The following is a 23,110-nucleotide window of genomic DNA, read 5'->3' on the forward strand; positions in this document are numbered from 1 at the left end:
ATCCTAGATTCACAGAAATCAAAGAGGCCAGGAGTAAAAGAAGCAGGGTAAGCGACAGCACCCCTGTTTATTTACACAAGACAGTGCAGTATGATTTGTACTTGTTATTGATACTAAAATCAGGGTATGTATCTTTCCACACCCCTACCCCTCCTCTCTTCCTCTTAGGTTGCGTAATACCAGAAAACTGCACACAGAGCTGAGACCGAATAAGACGCAGCACACAGATTGGTGCTGTTTGTTCTAGCCCCGAAGAAAGTGGCATACTGACATCAGTCCACTGAAACCGGTCGGCATAACACGACCCTGTATAGTGATCCTCAAATAATGTCAAACATAGGTCGTTATAATCTCTCCTTTGGAAATTAGGAAGGAGCTAGACAGAACCTCTTGTAGACATAAGACAGTGAGACCCAATGAGTAGGATCTCTCACTGTAAGATATGTGGGGTTGTTTTTGAAGCATATTGAAATCAGTGGGCAAACTAAATGCAACAGTAAGTTCTCTCCAGGAGTGTGCTAGGAGAAAATACCAAGCACGCACTGAGACTACTTTTTTTTTAATCCTCATTTTTAATTTTTCTGCCAGACAAAGAATTTGAATAAAATATGAAATATATTAATTTGTAAGGCAGACAACATATGCCCGAGAGTACCATGGCATGTGCCTTTTAACAAAACCTCAATAATCACTGTTTATTGTGTATAGATTAGTGATAGGGCAAGTTCCTCTCTACTATCCCCTCACCCTAGATAGGTGGAACAATCAACGCTCTCTAGGGATAGAAACACACAAGGGCTTAGTTGTGTATGGTTGAAGGCCAAGAGAGACTAGGGCAACATTTATTGATATATGTGAATCAGATAAAATAAGCTACCTACCTATTTTGTATGTGTGAAAACGTGATAGGGTAATCCACAGGTCTCAAACCCTGAACAGTCATATTTTTTTTTGTGTGCTCCTGTAACATTACCCATGACACCCCTTGCATACTCCCCCTCAGGCCTAGACCTTTAGGCACCAGTGAATAAATAATGGTGCTTAGCATCCGGTCCTCTCCCTCCTTCCTTTGGCCCGCGTGTCCCACCCCCATTTACCTCTAACATGGGCAATTGGGCATGGATCTGCTGCCCCTGATCTTATGCTACAAGTTGCAAATCCAAACCCCTCTCAAGAACCCCCTGTCATAGCCGTTTCTGCATTACCATTTCTAGTGAAATGTATTGAGAGAACAGTGTCTGACCAACTGACTGAGTGGATAACCAATCAAAAGTTATTAGCCCCGTCCCAATCCGATTATCGACTGAATGCAGTACAGAAACAGCTACTTTACATGTTCTTGATGATGTGTACAAAATTCTGGTTGATGGTGGTTCTTGTCTTCTCATCTCATTTCGATTTCTCTGCGGCATCCGATACCATTGCTTGATACTCTAACGAATTGGATTGGAATTAGAGGACAAGTATTGCAATGGATTTGGTCATTTCTGTATGCCAGACAGCAGTTAAGGGTAATGGGACAGAATCTCTCTGAACCGTTTAGCGCTCCATTTGGGGTCTCTCAGGGTTAAATTCTTTCGCCTGTGCTGTTTAGCCTTTATATGGAGCCATTGGGGAATTTGGCTGCTAAATTTGGCATTGATATGCACCAGTATGCCGACGATACGCAATTGTGCGTGAGAATCTCTTCAGCGAAAGATATGTCACGTATAGGCGAGTGTCTGGTTGAGATTGAAGCCTGGATGTCGGACATTTTGTTTTAAATTGAACCAGGCAAAGAACATTTCTTTTAATGTCCTGTTCCTCCATTCAACCAATCTTTTTAAGTTCTTTCATGCGAAAAAATGTCAGCTCTCAATTTAGTTTTTCCCAGCTGGTGAAATCGTAGAGTTTTATGTTAGACACATGACTTACCTCGATTCCTCATATAAATGGCCTATGCGAAAAACCTGAAGGCACTCCCACACCTACTCCCCAGAGATCTTCTGTTCAGGCGGCCAGGGAAGGCCATTGCTTTTGGATCCCGACCCTGGGGGTGGACTAGCAAGGGAGTATCCCCTGGGCAGAGGGTCCTTGGGGACTGGGTATAAGGTGCCAGAGGGCGAGACATGGTATCCCGCATTTCCTAACAGTGATTCACCTTACCCTCCCTCAGCCTTTGTAGGATATTGCTATTCGGTTCCTATGTTTCCCCTAAAGTCAGACCAAGTACTGAGAAGAAGAAACTAACCCCAAGAGTAATGAAGTTCACCTATAGGAAACACCACTATAGTACTGAGACAAAGAAGAGGGAGCCTGAGGTCTATAGAACTGAAGGCCAGGCCTGTCCTGTTAATTAGCCTGATTGTGGTCAGGCAATTGAACCTGGGACTTCACACCTGGAGCCTGTTAGGGACTCACAGGTGTAAAAATGGTGAAGTCCACGAACAGTAAGTGGAAGAAGTCGGTGCAAGGAGAGAGAAAGAAGCCTGTTGGGTCAGGAAAAAGCAGGAAGGCCAGCACAGCCCACGAGAAACTAGAGGAGAACGCAACGCTGAGACGCTGGAGAGAAACTGGAGGAGAACGCAACACTGAGACGCTGGAGAAAGGCACAGTAAAGCAGAGTATCATTGCATGGTGAGGGAGCTGTGTCTCCAAGGAGCTAGGGAGAGCAAGAGAAGGAGGCCGCGGAAGCAGGCGGTCCCTGTGCTGTGGCCAACAGGTGCTTGTTCCCTGACTGGAGGCAACAGTCTATAGGGTGTCTGCGGGGAACGCAGAGAGATCCTGATCGTGCAAACCAAAAAGCTGGGAAGGAAGTGTTACACGACCAGTGAGTGTCAATGAATGAAAGAAACCCGGTGCGCATTTGAAGAATAGTCAAGCTACATTGTATCGGAGTGGTTGCGTGCAGGCAGCACGTTCTCGAAAGCCTCTAAAGCCTCAGATGAGAACTGAATGGTGAAATAGACAAATGCAAGGCCAACACTGGGCTAAACAAATAACAATGTTTCAGAGTGGTACTTTTAAGGAAGAACAAGTGTTCAGAAGACGCTGAACAGTTAAAGAACAATTCTAAAGCAACACGAGCTAGTGAAATTATAAGGGTTTCCTGCAAGGGGAGCAGTGAAGTGTGAGCAAAATATAATAAGAGAGAGAACCCTTGGCACAGATTTCTTTAGTCTCCTTCATCGGTCTGCGGTTTTGGCACCTTTTTATCTCAATGCCAACAAAAGACAGTATTCCCCTGGTCGATCTTCTTTGCTTCTGAAGTCCTGCACTCTGGTAGGGGGACTAAGATGAGTCGGATCGTGCCTCTGGAGGTCCAACTGGAACTCATCAAAGTTATGGATGGATCAGGCCTTTCAAAGATGTTGCACTGCAAATGGGGTGGAGGTCTCCTGGTATTCGCGGTCGTCCTCTTCAGAGATCCTCTGTCGAGTAGAAAATGGGATCAGGACAGCAGTGGTCGCTTCACTGTGATTGGTGCTCTTGGCATTTGAAAGTCTGAAGTTTCAAACAAGCTTCCACTAAGACAAGATCTTTTTCAGGAGCAGCTGTTACAGTGTGGAATGCCCTGCCTGGTGATCTTTGTGTGATTACTGACTACCTGAAGTTCAGAACAAATCTGAAATCTGTCTTTTAAGGGCTCTTTGACAATTCTTTCCATGCAAGGAGATGTTTCACTGTTAGGTTTTATTGTTGTGTATTGGTTGTTTAATACCTTATATGCGATTATATACGTATTTTTGTGACGGTTCTGATGCACTGGTGCCAGGTTCACGCTATAGAAGTATTCTAAACAAATAAATAAGAACATCTCCTTCTGTCACAGATTCAATGGCAGCCTCTTCAGCTGACACCTCAACAGACCCCTGCAGATCTTGGATATGTACTATGGTGTGTTGCAACAAGAGAGCATGGGACACATCTTCACCTGTGCCAGGCTCTGATCTTAGGGAAGTTGGAGCTGGCTGTACTGGAGAGGCAGAAAGAGTGAAGTTATAGATGACATTTGAAAGATTAGTAGCCACCACCACTACCTGATTTGGAATTCTTGCAGCACTTGTTGTAGCAGTGATGGATATACAACCTGTGGTTATCGACTGATGTGCCATTCTACTACCCAAGATTTGTGCATCCCGAGAAATTGGAATAGCACAACTTGCCCATGCTGTCTTTCCTTTTAAATGTTCCTTTTTTCTGTCTCTCCATGTAAATATAATAAGTGCACAACACGCACAAATGTTTTGTTTACAAGCCCAAAATGCACTACCTAGAAAAGAAAGTAATGTGCTCCAGGTCTGAAATAACAACAGACGCCAGTCCACACTACCTTCCTCCCTCTATGAAAGATTCCATGCGACTGCAGAAGACCACCAACAGACTTGTCCTATCTATAGCCACGTAAATCTGTCTGCCAAACGTCTTTACCTGAATCTCTTAAAAGTTTGAGATGTTCGCGGATCCTGAATATGGTGAATATTTACATTATTCAGGATTCAGACAAATAATTTTGGCCAGGCTTATTTCAAAGGGCTCTGCAGTGTACCTGGGGGTAGAATAATGGATACAATCATCTTGGGATAGGGACCATATGTGGCACAGTGAATCTTGGGTCCCTGATATGTACTTTGACCAGCCCAGATAGTCTACTGATGCCCCCTTACTGACTCTTGTCGATGGGTCGCCATCACTACCAGTGGCACGAACCACTTGATACAATCTTTGGCAAGGTACTCAGCACTGATTGTGGATACAAGACCAATATAATCAAAATATAAGTGACTATGAAGAATTATATAATGACTAATAATCTGTTAGGGGAAATGGTATGTACTGTGCATTCAGACTCCAACGGGTACTAGTGTGCTCTTTCTCTTGTAAGCAACTGTGGCGCCCACAGCACTCCTCCACTGAGGTGCGTGCATGGTCACATGGAGACTGGAAATAAATACAGGCGAGTGGTGTCCCACTCACCAGTTGGTAACTGAACTGGGGTGGTCTCTGTTATTGCATGGAGGCTTGCATCCCCTGCGCCAGTAGGGGTAGGAGCCGAATATGGCATGTGACATATGCCAATGACACGTGCCACTGCATGTCACCACTACAAGTGACACGTGCCACTGGCAGGTGTCACATGCCATGCCCTAAAAAAAGGTTTCACGTGTCATGGTAAGTCTGTCTCTTCGTTTTTCAAATTATAATCCTCCTTTTTAAAAATAAAAATATGAAGCGCCAATTATAATCCTTTTAACAAAAATGAAATTGAGAGGCTCCAGGGAGGATTCAAACGAACTTAAGACCTTGTGCTTTTGGGCCTAGCTCCATTAACCACTACTCCAATTTTGTCTCATGTCATGTAACGTTCAAATTCTACCTCTAATGTGAACTGTCACATGGTTCAATGATGCTCCCTTTTTATTTTAAGTTACATCTTAAAACAAACTGCATGTGCAATTCTGAAAGTTTGTAGGATAGAAACAATTTACTGAAAGTATTTGGATCTTGTGCTTTTCTTGCATAATACTAAATTTAAAAAACAGTTCAATCCAAAACCTGTTACTGAGTAATGCTTTAAATGCCAAACATGGATTGTGTACCTGTTTTCCAAAACTGTATGAACACAATATCAAAGTGTGTGTGTTTGTACATTAATTCATGCGTTTCACACTTGACTGTACGAACTGTGATAAATACAGTAAAACCATATCAGACTGATAATATGTATAACTTATATATCAGAGTATATGCACGATCATGAAAACATAATTTACAAATGTTGCTAAATCTTCAGATTTAGGGCCCAGTTCATAGAATCCAGCGCAGAAGCAGCGCAAGTGCTGCGCGCCGAGAAGGAGCGTGTGCCACGTGTGCACCAGCTGTGCAAACCAGCAATTACGCGGCGCGCGTATTCATGGATTTTCCGAGGCATCGGTAGCCGTGATGCAATGAACACCAAGCAGCGCCAGTAACTCCCCCAAACACCCCCATGCGCAGGCAAAAGCCAGTGAAAGGCCGAATACGGCGCAAGACCCTGTGCCATACGTGACCCAGCACACAGCCCCCGCCATCGTAATCGAGTGAAAAATCAGAACGTAAAAGGCCTGTGCGTACCCCATCCGCACCCCAGCAAAATCATGTACCCCACTTGCACTAGCCAAATTGTGTGGGAAGGACCGCGCGTACCCCATCTGCGCCCCAGCGAAATTGCGTACCCCGCTCGCACCAGCCAAATCACGTGGGATGGCACGCGTGCACCCCGTGATGCACACACAACTCCCCTGGAAGCAGACGCCTCCTCACGGGACAGCCAGACCCCGGCAGTGGACCATACCCTGCAGGCAGCCCACACCACATGCCCCCCCATCACCCGTGACCACACCCCGCAGGCAGCCCACACCACATGGGATCTCCACCATCACCCGTGTACATACGCTGCAGGCAGCCCACACCACATGGCCACCCCAGCATTCGTGACCACACCCCGCAGGCAGCCCACACCACTTGGAACCCCCACCATCACCCGTGACCATACCCCGCAGGCAGCCCACACCACATGGGACCCCCACCATCACCTGTGAACATACCCCGCAGGCAGCCCACACCACATGGGACCTGACCATCACCCGTGAACATACCCCGCAGGCAGCCCACACCACATGGCCCCCCATCACCCGTGACTATAACCCGCAGGCACCCCACACCACATGGGACACCACCATCACCCGTGAACATACCCCACAGCAGCCCACACCACATGGGACCCCCACCATCACCTGTGAACATAACTCGCAGGCAGCCCACCCCACATGGCCACCCCATCACCCGTGACCATACCCCGCAAGCAGGTCCGCCTCATGTCCCCACCTGTGACAGCAACCTGCAGGCAGGCCCCGCCTCATGTCCCCACCCCCCACCAGTGACGGCAACCTGCAGGCCCCGCCACATGTCCCAACCTGTGATGGCAACCTGCAGGCAGGCCCAGCCTCATGTCCCACTGCAACCAGTGATGGCAACCTGCAGGCAGGCCCTGACTCATACCCCCCCCCACCAGAGACAGCAACCTGCAGGCAGGCCCCACCACATATCCCCACCTATGACAGCAACCTGCAGCAGGCCCCGCCTCATGTCCCCACCCCCCACCAGTGACGGCAACCTGCAGGCAGGCCCCGCCACATGTCCCCACCTGTGACGGCAACCTGCAGGTAGGCCCAGCCTCATGTCCCCACCGACCACTAGTGACAGCAACCTAACATCACGTATACATGCATGTGCACACACATCAACAACATTGGTGAACAGCAGGGACAAACAAATGAGTCATGGAGGAGTGAAACATGCACTGAACCGTTGAGATACCACTTCGATTTCAATATAAATAAATTATATTACAAACATGTATCTAAGTCACACACAGTAAAAACATCAAATTAAACATGCATGAACCAAATCAAAAACCAAAAGGAAGTGAAAACCAAAATCAATGTGATGTAAAAAATGAAAGAGTCAAAATGTGGTCCTTGTCCGTTAACGTATGTGCAAATGAAATCACATATCATGTGAAAACCATTCCTTCATGGTTAGAAAAACGGTTCAAATTAAAATCCAAATATTTGCAAAGATCCAGGGTCCATGGTCCCAAAACATGTAGAAAAATCCTAAAAATACAATACAAAAATAACTATATACAAGATGTGGAGCAAAGTCCAGGAACTCCAAATAAAAAGAAAAAACAAATGAAACCTACTCCTAAAGAACTATATACAAAGACAGCGGGCTAGTCCATCTCCTCACCATGCTCTCTTATAGTCTCCGCTAGGGCGTCATCGTACACTGCGTCCACTTCTGGTAAGCAGGCCTCAGCTTCCCCCTCATGGGCTTGCAGGGACTCCTCCATTCTCCTTTCGAACTCCCTGCGAGTCTCCTCGAGGACCTCCGCCCGCATCTCTGCTCGACGCAATAAATTCTCCGCCCTGGCCATTGTGAGTCACGCCTCCTGTGCCCGCTGCCGCTCTGCCCCGATTTGACGGCCCAAACAGCCCAAACGCTCCAACACGGAAGACATCCTTGTCATAAGGTCCACATTTGCCTCCTGCCTGATGGCCGATACCTGCCCCTCTGATGATGAACGCCCTGAGTCCTGTTGCCTCCTACCCCGAGTCTGCTGCTGCCAAAAGGCCCAGTGCCTGTGCCACAAGGACAGCCTCCGGGATGATGACACAACCCGGGGCCGTTGTGCACGTGCCCTGCTGCTTGGTGCCTGCACTTCCTTCCTTGCCATAGCTCCTGTCGCTGCGGTGACAACCTCTGCTGATCCTCCTTCGATTCCCGACTAGATGGTGTGGTGTCAGACATGGCAACCCCCGAAGCAGGTGTGGGTGGGCAAGGTGGTCCTGGGGCCGGGATAGGGACAGGTACACATGGAGCCCTTGTGGTATCTGGGTCGGAAGACGGCAGGTAGGATGACTGGCGCACAGAGGAGGAAAAGGAGGAGGGGGTCGCAGCAGTGGCCAGCACACGTACCAGATGCATGACCAGGAACTGAGCTAGCCAGTTAATGAGGTGACAGACCTCATCGTGATGCCGTGCAAGCCTGTGATTGTAAGCCTGCACATCATCACAAATGGTGCCCGTACGCCTCGCAATAGCAGCTAGCAACGGTTCCACCCTGTCACAAATTGCTTCATCCTCAGGTAGTGGAAGATCTGTTTGCATGGATACATCCACCACCTGCGGATGGGTCCGGCCTGAGGCATGCCCGGAGGTGCAGTCGCAGTTCCAGGGACAGGATCAGTCAAAGGCCCCTCCACGGTGACCTGCACTGCCTCTGGCCCCTGATTCTGGACTGCACCAGTCACACCTACCTCATCATCCCTGCCGAGCCCCATGTACTGGGCTGATATGGCCTCCTCCTCCTCCTCCACCACCACCAACCTGGATGACTCCCCACTGTCTTCTGCATCGAATTTCCCCTGTGTGGGCTCACCTGTCCCTCCCACTGCCGAGGTGCCCGTGACCAACTTCACCCTCTTGGGCCTCCCCTCAGCAGCTGCGGCCGTTGTCATGGACGCGGCACCAGTCTCCTCGCTCCCGGAAGATGACGGTACCCGGGAGGAGGACTGGGCCCTGCGTCTGTTCCTGGTGGAGACATATCTGCTGCGGTGCTCCACAGCACCTTCTCTGCCCTCTTATTCCATGGTCGCTGTGGATAGGGAAGCATAGAACACAAACATCAGGCTGCTGAACATATGTGTGTATGTGTGTTTGTCACAATGCAAATGTACATCAGTGGCACTGTCAAAGGTTACAACCACCATCACCCTCCAATACACACAGGGAAGTGCCATTCACACACATTCACAAACATGTCTGTCATTCACAACAGGCATTCACATCCATGGACAAGGCACTGACACAAGATCATAATTGCGTATTCAGCTCACACACATCATGGGACATACAATTCTCATTCAAACACATCACCTGACAGTCATGAGGCAGGGCATGGAGCTATCACGTGACGGTGCACTGGAGGGCCAATTGGCAGCGTGACACAATCACAAATCAAGCACTCAAGTAACATACGTTGGGCAGTCACATACTCACTACTCAGACACACGAACATGCACACCATGCATGTCCATGATGGTGACATAAGCACCCATGTGTCACACCTCTCGCATGCCCCAGACCAGACACAGGTATGCGAACATGTGCGCATCGTTACATGCCAGTGCGCATCACGCATTGCAACACAAACACTATTGATGTGGGACACGCTTGAATGGACTCACATGCAGCACTGTCAGGGACATGCACACAGACATCTGTACAGGAGGCATGCCAGACATAAGGCCAAGGTGCTCACTCCAGCCACATGTCAACATGCACATGCATAATGGTGGACAAGAACACATGAACACTTACCAGTCGACTCCAGACGGAGCACCAACTCCAAGACCTGTGGGTACAGTGCTGGGTAGAAGCGCTCCAGGACCCTCATCTCATCGGTGGTCAACCGGCCCCGGCACCTCGCTCGATCATCACTAGCCTTGATGAGGCACCGAGCCTTGTTGTGGCTCCTGGACTTGAAGTCTTTCCAGTGCTTGTGGACATGATGGTAGTCGCGGGGTGCCAGCCCCTTGCATTGATAGCACCCACCATGTCCCCCTAGATCTTCTTCCGTCCTTCATTGCCAACTTGAGATGGACCGAGGAAGAGGGCATCATGATGCCCCAGGACTTGCTCCACCAGGATGTCAACTTCCCTGGGTGAGAAGCTGACAGCTCTCAGCCTCTCTGTCGGGGGTTGCCACTTGCCTCAGATGGTGTGGTGTCAGACATGGCAACCCCCGAAGCAGGTGTGGGTGGGCAAGGTGGTCCTAGGGCTGGGCTGTGGAGCGGTGGTATGGCAGTCAGGAGTCTTCAGGATCAGCAGAGGTGGTCACAACGACAGGATCACTGGCAATGGCTGATGAGTAGGCACCAAAATGCAGGGTATGTGGGCAGCAGGCACACAGAGTGGGCTGGCAGCAGCAGATGGCTCGTACGAGGCAGCTCAGGCAGTTGGAGGCAGGTAAATGGCCTTTTAAGCAGGAGCATGGGTTTTCCATGTTCTTTCGCATTGCCAGCCGAAAACAGAGTGGCTCCACACGTGCGGAAACAGCACGTTAGCGTGTAATCAGAGGAAAGGCCCAAAGCGCGCAAGTTATGTGACATGCGCTGGACGTTGAGCGTTGCCGTTCAGTATCGGGTTAAAGGTCTGCGTAGGACAACAGTGCACTGTACACATGCTTTTCTTCTTCATATTTTTGTGGGTTCACACGCAAATAGTTCACTACTGTGGCAGTGCGTACTTCTTGTTTTGGCACGGGAGTTGCCTACATTTTTTTCATTCTACGAGATGGACGGTGAGTCGTGCACACATTTTTCCCACTGTGGTTGCCCTGGTGTGTCGCGTACCTCATTTTCGAGGTCATAGTAGCCTACGTGTTCCTCGCGTATGCATTTTTTGTGTTACTGGATGCCACAGCGTACTGCAGGACGTTTTTTACTCACATGTGGGCTACCGAGGGGGGTTGTGTACACGTTGATTTTTGTCTTTGGGGTGCCTGAGCGTTGCACAACCCGTTATTTTTTCACGAGGGCTCACATAGAGCCTTACAGTGGTACGTTTTCCATCACATAACCTGCCCCCTCACTCAAATTGCCCAAGACAATTGTTGGCTGCACCTCCCATTGCGCTAGTCCATCAGTGCCAAGACTGGGAGGGCAACAAATGGGAAGGGAGGCAAAGGTGGCCGACTTGCTAGAGGTGGCCAAGGTGGGTGACGTGGCCAGGGTGGACGATGTGGCCAGGGTGGCCAAGCTGGCCAAGGTGGTCCACGTGGGCAAAGTGTCCAGGCCCATACAGGGAGAGCTATGCCCCACACCCAGCCTGAGCAGGGAGATGCAACAGCTGCTGACATACCCAGCACCCGAGATCCCGGACAAGCAGTGCCATCTGCTGTCCAGAGCAGCCAGGGTGTGGAAGCTGCAGGGGCAGATGCGGCTACCACTACCCAGGCTCAGGGTCAGCCAGCCCGGCAAAGACACGTGCAGTGCAAGTTCCTGGCACCGGCACCCGGGGATCTGGAGCAGCAATGTCATCTGCTGTCCACACTGGCCAGGGTCTGGAAACTGCAGGGTTAGCTGTAGCAACCGGCACCATGGCTCAGGGTCACCCAGCCAGTACTGGATTGGTCCCGGCCCAGTGTGACTCAAGAGCCAAGTCCCTTGTCACTAAGGCCAAGACAGGTGCGGCGCAGGGTTATGGCAACAGCACCCAGCTACCGATACCTGCAAGCCAACCTTCTGTAGTTACATTGGTGGCTGATTCCATAGGCCAGTCCACCTGTACTCCAGCCCTTACTGACCAGAGCGGTACAAGCCACTCAGGGTCTGCACCACCTCACAAGAAGCAGAGGCATACTGCAGCGGTACAGGCTGAGAACCCAGACAAGGCACAGGAGTCCCACACATCGAGAAGGAGGAGTTTCTGTGATGAGGAACTGGACATGCTTGTGGACTACGTGCTGGTAAACGGCTGTGACATGCTGGTGCAGGCAGGGGGCACACATACACCTGCTTAGCGTTGGGCCCACTGGCAGTGCCTCGCGGACTGTATTAGCTCCTTGGGCTATGAGAGGTGCACAGCTGGTGATGTTGTGAAGCTTTGAATGACCTCCGACACCAAGCAAAACACAAGCTGGCTGCAAAGTTTGCCTCTCCTCTGGTGACTGGCAGTGGGTCACCACCAGAGGACGATGAAATCACTGGACATGAGGGGATCGCTAGTGATTTCATTGCAGTGGAGCAGATCCAAGGCGTGGGAGACCTGCCAGTGTATGAGGGAATGTCCGGTGAGTGGTGATGAGTGTGTGTACAGGCCATGTGTATGTTGCTGTCATGCCTGTGCCACTGGCACACACATTGGCAACCATCATGGACTATTTGGAACTCATTTATCATCAAAATACTCTTTGAACAACACCTATTCACACTTTGGTCCTTGATTTCCATTTGCACGACTTTGGTACTTTCTTATTTAATTCCGCTAACTACATGTACCATAATGCACCTTGCTACAGTTATCAATTCCTGGCTATTCCCATTCAACAGTATTGGAACCACAATCCCCAGAAGCCCTAACGATCAGTGCTGCTTCCACCTTCTCAGGACCAGAGAGGGAGGAGGCAGATTACCTTCAGGTGTGCTGCTCCAGGTGCTGCCAATTAGCCTGCCTAAGTACAGGGCAGGGCTGTATTTAAGCAGCTGCCTGCAGGAGCTCAGTCTCTTGCATCAAGAGTTCTCCCAGCCCCTTTTTGCCTTGAGTCACGATTTGTATGCTGTTCATGTTGCCGTATTATCCTGCTTCTGATCCAGTGCCCTTTGCCGGCTCCTCTGGGCTCCCTGCCTTACAGCCTTCTACACTCCTCTTCCTTCAGCCCTGGTCCTCTGGGCTCCCTGCCTCGCAGCCTGCTACACTCTTCTGCCTGCAGCCCTACTCCTCTGGGCTCCCTGCCTTGCAGCCTGCTACACTCCACTGCCTTCAGCCCTGGTCCTCTGGGCTCCCTGCCTCGCTGCCCTGCTCCTCTGGGCTTGCTCCTTGCTGCCCTGCTCCTCTGGGCTCTCTGTCTGCAGCCTACTACAGCTCTCTGTCCGGCTCCTCTGGACTCCCTGCCTTGCAGCCTACTAGAGTCCTCTGCAGTCCACAACAGTTTGCCTGCACCTTGTGCCATCCGTTCCTGCAGCCCTGCTTCCTTGTTTGCAGCCCCCCTATTTCCTGGCTACTGCTCCCTTGCTCTCTTCCTTGTTTGCAACCCCCTGTTCTTGATCCCTGTCCTTCTCTTCCTTGAGTCTTCTGTCCTCCCCTTAGGTTATCCATTTCCGTTATACTGTTTCCTTCTTTTCCTTCTGCTAGCTTTCTCTTGTCTTTCCAGCCCTGAGTTACTGATCTACTATTCCATGTACAAGTTCCGGTCACCATTTCCTACAGTTAGATACTAAGTTCTGCCCTTCCTTTCTTCCGGATCCTGTTCTGAACCTTGTTCTCTTTGACTTCCTTTTCCCTGGATATTTCTGTTCTTGTCTTCACTTGTGTCTTATGTAAATCCTTTGTACATAGCTTGAATGTTGGTTTCTGGCCCTTCCCTTGATGTGTTTTCAGTGTCGTACTTCGTGTCATTGTTTGGTTCCTGCTGGACCCGTACAGGCTTCAGTCTTGCGAAGTACTGTTACCTTGTTCGTGCCTTAGGGTTCACGTACAGACACCTACTGCTGTTGTTCCCAGCCATGAGCATACAGAGTTGGCCCCTGTTATAGCAATCTGTGCAGAAGGTTGGAGTTTCCAAAGGTTGGTGGAACACTCTTTTCCATTTCTGCCTATACCCCAAGAGGGAATCCAGTTTGTATGCACCTTTGTAATGCCTGCCCCTTTTTGTTCACAGCTACTGTTGCCTATTCTTCTTTCTTGTTGAGCTTACTGCTGTGTGTGCTTATCTGTCACCTTACATCAGCACAGCGACCCAAAACCTACCTGGGTGACCTGTGCCACTCTTGAGAGTACCATTCCTGACAGATGCTTGGGTGATGTGTTATGATTGTCTGCCAGTTCAGGCTATATTGACATGACTGCCATGTGTGACTCATGTGATGTTGGACTGTTACATGCTTGTTGTCATGCAGACTGCATAGAAACCATGTTCTGCACACAGAGGCAATCCTCATCACCACACTTGCTCCCTCCTTCCATGACACTCTCTGTCCAGCCTCTCTTGGCCCTATTCTTGCTCCAACCTGTGGTCGCGGTTAGCATGTGATGATCTTCCACTCAACAGTCGCCATGACTGACGTCTCTGTGAGGTCACCCTGCAAGTAGCTCCTCCTCAGAGGCATTCTTCCTTTCCTTTCCTCTCCACCCCCCAGCAGCTCACTGTCTCCAGATGCCTGGAAATTCCTATGGTGGACTACTGCAATGAGCTTTACCAGGATTTATGTGATTCTACACTCTTCCCTCTGCAACTCTGCCAGTCCTGGACTGTGTGAAATGTCCTTTAGGCTTGGTGTATGGTATCTCCCTAGGACTGTGATGATGGCACAGGCTCACAGTGGCTATGAGTGTTCATTCCTGAACCCTGTGCATTCTTAGCAAGTCCCTATTGGTCCTGGGCCAGCACTTCCTTCACTTCCATCTCCAGTATTTACTTCATTCTCATGGTCTTTGATCATCCCTTTCATACTCCCTCAGGGTCAGTTGCTCCTCATGGAAATTAGTTTGTGGTTCACGTCTGTGTTGAGCTGGGGCCTCCCTCTGGTACAGCCTCCCTGCCTCTATGTAACAGGAGGTGTAGCTTCTCTGGGTCTGGATGCACTTCTGATGCTTCCTCATGTGTTGTGCTTTCTGTCCTCCTCTCCCCTGCTGTAGTTCCACCTGAGGCTGGTTGACAGTTTTGGCATGGCTATGCTACGTGCCATCTGCGTATTGGCATCAGTCATGTTTGTGGAAGGACTACGCCAGTCACATGCTTGTGTGTGATGCAGGTTCTATACATACAGTATGTATGTATAGAACCTATGTATGTATAGATATGTGTTATTTTGCCCTTTGGACACACATTCATGTCTGTTTTAAGGCTCCCCTTCCATTTCATTGACACTGCGTGCGTGCCTGACTTTGTGTCATGCGTGACATGGCAGGTTCATGTGTTGGCTGACAACATTGTAATACCTATGTGTGTGTGGCCTATGCTTTTAACATGTGTATTCATGTTTTTTTATTTGTGCAGGTGATGAGGCGCTGGATGCAGTGGAGGAGGATGTGGTGTGGTTGCCCATGAGAATCCATTGGTGCTACAGACCATCCTGGCCAGTGGTGTCTGAGTAAACCTCTAAGGAAGCCTATGCCTCTGGTGCTGAATCGGACATGGAACCCTCATTGCTGTCGCAGGTGAGTGGTTCTACTGTGGATGCTGTTCTGTCTCTAACACCTGCAAGGGGATTAGACCCCTCACAGGGCCAGTCACTGTTGGTATGTCCGTCTGTGGTGGTTACGGATGCAGGGTCACGCTGCACAGTATTGGCTCCTGTTCCTGGGCAGCTGATTGAAGGAGGAATGCAGTCCTGCAGCCACAGGCAGCGCCAGCGCAGCAAGGGCCAGGTATCCTTGGGTCCGGCAGGTGTGGGGTCCGGCAACGCGGTGGCTGTGTGCCACCCGGAAGTACTGTGTGGGAGAAATCCATGTATACTATTGCACAGCAACAGGGGGCATCATGTGAGATGTTGGCTCAGGTCATGGGCATGGATAGGGTGGCCAATTCCAATTTATTTTTCACGGGCACTTTTATGCATTGGTGACTTTACCTCGCAGGACCACTGTTACTTTGTATCCTTTCTTTTTTTACAATTCAGCAATTGTCCTTTCTATTTGCGTTTTATCGGCACACACGCAACCTTCAACTTTGGGATTAAAGTAACTTTAAAAAAAAAATGTATACTCTTTATTTCATATTTTCAACAAGAAAGGACATATCAATTACAAGGCAAATGCATCTAGGCCATGAGGCTATAATCAACATAACTTAAACCTGAATCAAAGAAAACAGTGAACAGTAACCTACAATTACATATTAACCCCAACACGTTTTATAACATAACCATGAGCAGTGACCTGACATTCACAAACATAATAGACAACACAAAACTAGAGAAAATAACAACACAATCACCCCCCCCCCCAACGTATCCATTTTGCTTTTAACACAAACCAGGCTTGTGTTGCCTTCGATAACTCACTGGTCAAGTTAATTGGTCTTCTTTCATCTTATTCATGCAACCGTCAAGGACGTTACCAATGCCTCCTCTGCTCCTCCACAACTGTGCCGTTCACCCGGGAGGGTCGCAGGCTGCTTTCAGACAACTTGAAGGTTTCTTTCTTCCGCTCACTCGGTTTCAGTCTTGGAACGCTGATGCAGATTTCTAGCCGGGCTCTCTCTTGATCCGTGCAACTTCCGATCAGCCCGTTGGCCTTCCAAATTTCACAGCCTGGTTCAAATCAGCCCAAAAACAGCTGTTCCTTCTTGTACCCAGCCTCGCTCAGAGTGTGCCTGTGCACACCACCTTTTATTCTCACAGGGAGTGCTAAAAAGTGGCAGTTGTGTATTGATATGATATTATAGGTTATTTATAACACGCTTAATATCCAGAGGTTTCTAAGCGCATTCGCGGGGATCGAACCTGTGGCTCCATGTGGTCTTGCTGCCAAGGCGAGCACATTGCCGCTGGGCTATCCTCCTGGGACACTGTTAGGATTACGTGCCTGACTCTGCCTCGCCTCATTGCAGGGACAGAGGTCAGTGTAAGTAATCTTTTTGACCTCATTACTCAGCTTCCTCGGCTCAGTACTGTTGTCAATATAAAGTGGGGAGGGTTTATGGGAGCTGTAGTTTCCCATACAATAAGCAGGGATACAGGTTAGATGGGGTGTGGAAAAAGGGGCATACCATGTCTCACCATTGGGTGCTTCTCCCCCACTCCCTGAGGATCCCCTGCCCAGGTGATCCGGCCTCACTTGTCCACCCCCTGCGTCAGGATCCAAAAGCTATGGCCTTTCCCTGGCCACCTGAGTACGGGTTCCCGGGGTCTAGGGCATGAAACCCTTTGTTTTTTTTACAATAATCTCTTCCAATTTTTTAAATAGCACATGTTTATTTAAATCCAGTTATTTAAAATCTCATATCATTCATGTGTTTTCTTATTAATATAATTGTTTTTAAATTGTTTTTATATTAAATGCAAGCTCTCATTACATTAGATACGGTATAATATGCTTCAATAACATTTTTTCTCAGGCATCAAAAGAGGAATTGGTTAGTCCTTGCCAATGCTTGGGTGTATCAGGGATGGGATCCAGAACAGACCTTATAAACCGACTTCAAGAACCTGTTCACTACAAAGAAATGTACCCCAAAATGTTTTCTAAACATCAAAAAAACAGAGGTATATCTTAAAATGAAATAAAATGCTTTACTAATTTTTTTTGAAATGCAAAAGTATGTCAAACGTCTGTTCTTGTAAGTTAACATTAAATAAGAAATCTATTTTAGTCTCACGAATGATGACTCCCTACAAATCTTCAGTATTGCGTATGGCACTTTTTATGGCATGTTCAAATGAAACTGAGAATTAGTTACATGTACTAGATTTTATTGTAGACAACAAATTTGATGGAAGCAATTAAAAAAGCTCTGAGGTTTTCATTGTCCAGTAGAAATACATCACTCAGGATCGATGTGTTAATACCAGAGGTAAGATGATACATGACTTTAAATAATTAACCACAGCTTTGTATTAACAAACTGTCAAAGCTTTATTAAAAAAATACCTAGAATGATTGGGGTGGAGCCGCGTGTGGGCAGTTGCCTGCTGTATTGTTTTGTCCCCGCCAAGGGAGGAGTTGCCTCGCCCAATTGCTTTCAGGTACCTAGGAGAGCCTATTTCAGCTATTGAGTTACTGATACCTGCCAAGACCGATGCACAATCCTTTGGCATAGATAAGTTCCCTGTATTGATGTATGCCAGAAATGTAATGCTCATCTCCTTGACTCTATCAGTGCTACGAAAATAATTCCATTTACATTTGATGGCCATGGACTGATGCTGAATTGTTAAAAAATAAAGTGCATGGTGTTTAGGCCACCAAGAAGCAAGTACGTGAAGCAAACCATTCAGATCGAGGGAATTACAAGCAACCAGGTCACATACTTTGAATATTTCTGCCTGAGGCTCACACACTGGAAATTAGTTCGGTCAGACTGAGAAAGCTATTTTTAGGCAGATACAGCTAAACCATAAAAAGGGTTATGGGTGGCAGCCCTAAGGCCTGTAATTGATATCGATACGTTCCAAGTGTGACAAGCTGAAACTTAGAAATAAGGACTTGAGAAATTACTGAGAAGTATTATTTTTTTAATTCCTTAAACACCCTGAGGGTACACATCATGCACGAAGAGACAGGCCTTGGGCATATTCCACGGATGTTGGCCTCCAGACCTCTGCTCCACTAGATTGGAATCTGTAGTTCCCCTCCCCGTGGCAAGTTCAGGGATACCCTGCATGATATACTGGGACCAGAGGGGAACAGTGTCTCTCTTGGTGCAATCATGTGAAAAACTGCTTAATTGAACTAGGCTGCCAGCAGCTCTGGACAAACCCACATAACATCATTCGGGAGGGATAGACGAACAATGACATATGAAATCCACCAGAAGACACAGGAGGATGTTATTGCCATGGGAGAGGGATTCCACTCACTAGGTTTGTTCTGGGACTCAAATTGTCCAATGCTTATGAACAGTATCTGGACTGACATGGTCCTGAGTTAGCAAGGGCGCTCTTGGTTACATTTAGATGTGGAAATGTACCACTAGCTTTGAGTACTCACCACTGGGAATTGAAAATGACAGATGCATATCCTCAATGCACAAATATCAGAGAGATAGAGTTGCATTTTATGTGACTCTGGCCAAAGTACTTCACTGTAGGAAACACATTATTGAAGCCCTTTTTTATCATGCCAAACATCCACAGCACTTATGATGCCTTCGTAGCTTGTAGAAGAAGTGAAAACGTGGACTTTATAAATATGCTGTGATAAATTGCATGTTTAAGTCTTGGTTAATTAGGAAAAAGGTGGAACAGTAGGTAACCACAACCAGTTTATGCAACAGATATGTCTATTGTAATGACATAACTGGGTTTTTATTTTACCACATTTAGCTAGCCAAAAACTACTAGACACGTTACATATTGGACAGCTGCTGACTCCGACATTCGATATTCACGAGATACATCAGTATTATTGTTTATCTTGTTGACTTTTATTTCCTTTTGATATTTTAACAAGGTACCTAATGTTTTTTTGTGCTAGGCTATGGAATTAATTGACCTAGCCATTAGGGCCAGTTTGTTTCTATAGAGTCTTTTAGTGTTTGACTATAAGATATTTGATCTTTAACCGATAACTGCTGTTGCATATGTATCTTGATTGTTTTAAACTTGATTTGTCACAATGTGTACTTAATGGCAACTGGCGAATAACAGTATTGATTATTTAAATAATTACCAGAATGATCACAATTGAATATTAGTAGAGTTTAAGTTAAGTATGCATTTAAATATTCATACAAAATATCCAGTGTAGTATTAGATAGGGTTTAAAACAATAAATATGTTTTCTGAATAGCTGCATTCATTGCACTGATTGGTGCGAAGAGAAATTGAAAGTTTGTCTGGATAGTTCGCTAGTACCAACATCGAAATAATCATTATTACAATCCTAGGAAACATAAACATATGTTCGTAAACATAATTGAAATAACCATGGTTTACTCTATCATTGTCAGGCATTCAAAAATAAAACTATTTCTTTTTTTTATTCAAAAGAAATACAAAAATAGTTTATATTGCTTCAACGTGTGGTTGGATGATTATTATGTACATTAAAAATGTAGTATTTTCCAAGATGGCCGCCGGCACTGATTAGACGTGTGCGACGGCGCTCCAGAGCTCTCCTTCTAGCCTAGGTGGTTCCACCACCCCCGTAGGTGAAAAAACATGTAGAACGAAGATCTGCTGCCCGTCTTTGCAGCGGGGCTATTGTGGCATCCCCCCAGAAACCAGGGGAACAGAGACTTGGGACACTGCAAGCGGCGGTGTCCTGTAGGGGAAGGGACGTCGCAGGACAGGCCAACCACCGCCGACCCGAGCAGAGGGGGCCGGGGTCGGGCTGGATCAAGGCCCCGCTGTGGCCCCCCTCCCCCGTGGAGTGAAGAAGACGCGGACCAGCCCCCGGGACCTGAATTGGAGGCAGCGTAGCTCTGGGCGCGCCCCAGCCACACTGAGCCTGCAACGGACCCAGCAGGGCAGTCCCGGGCGGCGTTGGTGGGAAAGGAGGAAGAGAGGATCGGCGGGGCGGACGCAGGGCCTGGCAGCCGGCACATTCCTGGGGGAGTGGCGGACTGGGACTCAGCCATGGGGGGCTGGCAGGGCCCGTCTCCCCGCCCGCGGAGGGTTGACTCCGCGCTCCGCAATGGCCGGGAGTAGAAGATCCCCCGGTAGGAGGGGACTGGCGGGTGCAGTCAAGCAGTGAAGGCACCAGCCCACGGAGGGCCTGAGGTGAGGAGCAGAGCTCGGCCGGCGGGAGTGCCTGCAGGGGAGCGGTGAGGGGGGTAGTGTCCTGACCCCCCCTGATTACTGGGAGTATCTCGAGTGGAGCACCCCCCCCATTTTTTTTTTCTTCCCTCCCGCGTAGTGGCCCACCTACCCACTGCTTAGCTGGGCCCACTACCTAGAACTGTCGCGGACTGGGGGCCCCGCTCTGGGAGAACAGAAGCACCAGCTGACCTCCTGGGTCATATTTACTTACCAGCCCGGTGTGGCAAATTACATCAGTGCGGGCAACGAGCCGCTTGGGAGGCCCGGTCTGTTTCAAGCTCCAATCAGCTTGGGATATGCTCCCCCAGCCCGCATAGCTGCAACTCAAATTTGTGGAGCAGCACACCCAGGTTGCGGCGCAGGAAGAAACCTGCAGGGTGATACAGACCTACTGGGCCTCTGGAGGTGTGCTGGGGCCAGCAAGATCCTGCTGTCCAGACCGGGATCGAAGACTCAGTGGGGGGAGAGCACTGCGAGGGGGAGAGGGGCTCTCTGACAAACAAGGCTGAGCCCAGGGGTTCCCCACGTTGGTCATCACTTCAAGAATATGGCAGCCAAGACCAAAGGCAAAGTAAACAAAGGAGGTGTGCCACATGTGGACTCGTCGGGCCCCCTTGCATCTATGTGGGCGAGCAAAGACAGACGAACGCAGGGCCGCGCAGGGGGGATCCTCGGGGAAGGAGCACCTCTTGGAGAATACGGATAGGGCCGCCCCAATATCCCATCAAAACCTGCGAGGGGAGATGCTCTCCCTTCAGACTTCACTGGGGAAAACACTCCAAGAGCAATTTCAACTAATGAGATCAGATAACCAAGCATTGGTGGAAATGAAACAGGAAGTAAGCCAGTTGGGCAAGAGAACAGACATTCTTGAAAAAGGCCTACAAGACGTGGGAAAGGAATCAATGGAGAACAGCAAGGCTATTGAGAGGATCGACATAGCGACACGAAACCTGGAGATCAGATTGGAAGATATGGAAAACAGGTCCCGAAGGATCAATATTAGACTGAAGCTTCTGCTGGAGACGGTTCAAGATCGGGACCTGAAGAAGACCGTCCAGGGAATCTTCGCGGAGCTACTTTGGGAATCTATTCCTAGCAATATAGAGCTGGACAGGGTCCACAGAGTGGGATTCCTTAACAAGAACCCAAAAGCTAGGCCGCGGGATGTGCTCGCTGCATTCACAAGATATGCTCAGAAAGAAGCAGTACTCAGAGCCGCCAGACAAAAAGAGCCGCTGGCATTTAAGGGCCAAAAAATAGAATTATATCAGGACCTGGCTGCCATCACCCTATTGAAACGACGACAATGGAGCCCGTTAACCTCACAGCTTAAGGGAAAAGGAATCAAGTATAAGTGGACTTTCCCATTCGGGATGGTGTTTGAGTGGGCTGGCTCGCAAAAGCGTATAACAACGATGCAAGAAGGAGCAGATTTACTGCAAATTGCAAATTGAACTGGACCAGGAACTGGAACGGGACCGGGGAGGGGCGGGCACAGGCAAACCTCCCAAGAGGGGAGGGGGAATGAGGCTCAGGCCGTGGGAATGGTCGGTGATGGGCAAGGGGAAAAGGAGGAAATCTGGGTCATGGGGGGGCCTTCCGGGAGAGGTGGGGAGACGGGGCTGTCATCGGAGGGGGGCCCCGAGGGGGAGGAGATCTGACCTGGGATGCGGCATATCCTAAGGGGTGGTGGACAAAAAGGCAGTTTCATAGTTCATTGGAGGGGCAGAGGAGTATCGAGCAAACATCATGGAATCGAGTAGGGCAAGAAAGCCTACAATGAGTTTGGGGGCGGGAAGACCTGGTTTAAAGGCCTTCAGGGAAAGGGCAGGGGTTGGGGGATAGGGGGACGGGGGGGAATAGGGATTCTTCAGGTACTGCCAAAGGGGCGAGACATGTGCGGGGAATCGGTCAGGTAAGAATAGTTGGAGGCTTGCAGCTGGGGAGACGCATTTGGCAGGAGCAGGAGGATCACAATTCAAGTGTGTGACCCATAACATCAGGGGCCTTAATACCCCGCTTAAAAGGAAGAAACTGGAACAATTTACGAAATGAGGAAAACCAGAGTTCCTGGGGCTACAGGAAACACACGTGCTGCCTAAGGACCAGAGCCGACTTAGGCTAAGGGGGTTCGATCAAATATTTCAGGCATCGGGCCCTTCGAAGACAGCAGGGGTTGCGTTGGCAGTAAAGAGTTCAGTTAACTTTCAAATGGAAGACACACTCAGGGACAAAGAGGGCAGATTTATAATGGTGACGGGTAAAATTGCGGAGGAGACATATACAATAGGGGTCATCTACACACCTAATTCAGGGCAAGATCCCTTCATCAGAAGGGAAAAATCAAGGAGATAGAGGTTGGCCCTGTGGGGATAGCG

The 23,110-nt window shown here is 48.8% G+C and overlaps 1 long non-coding RNA gene across 1 annotated transcript in view; it reads left to right on the forward strand.

The window, feature by feature from the left end:
- LOC138511451 (uncharacterized) overlaps positions 1-23,110 on the forward strand; it is a 680,777-nt gene that overhangs the window by 652,537 nt on the left and 5,130 nt on the right. The window contains exon 4 of the long non-coding RNA XR_011280621.1: positions 15,305-15,465. This is a non-coding gene — a long non-coding RNA (uncharacterized lncRNA). The remainder of the gene's footprint in view (positions 1-15,304; positions 15,466-23,110) is intronic.

This window comes from Ambystoma mexicanum, chromosome 6p (assembly GCF_040938575.1).
Source record: "Ambystoma mexicanum isolate Mex_15411 chromosome 6p, UKY_AmexF1_1, whole genome shotgun sequence".
Classification (NCBI taxonomy): domain Eukaryota; kingdom Metazoa; phylum Chordata; class Amphibia; order Caudata; family Ambystomatidae; genus Ambystoma; species Ambystoma mexicanum.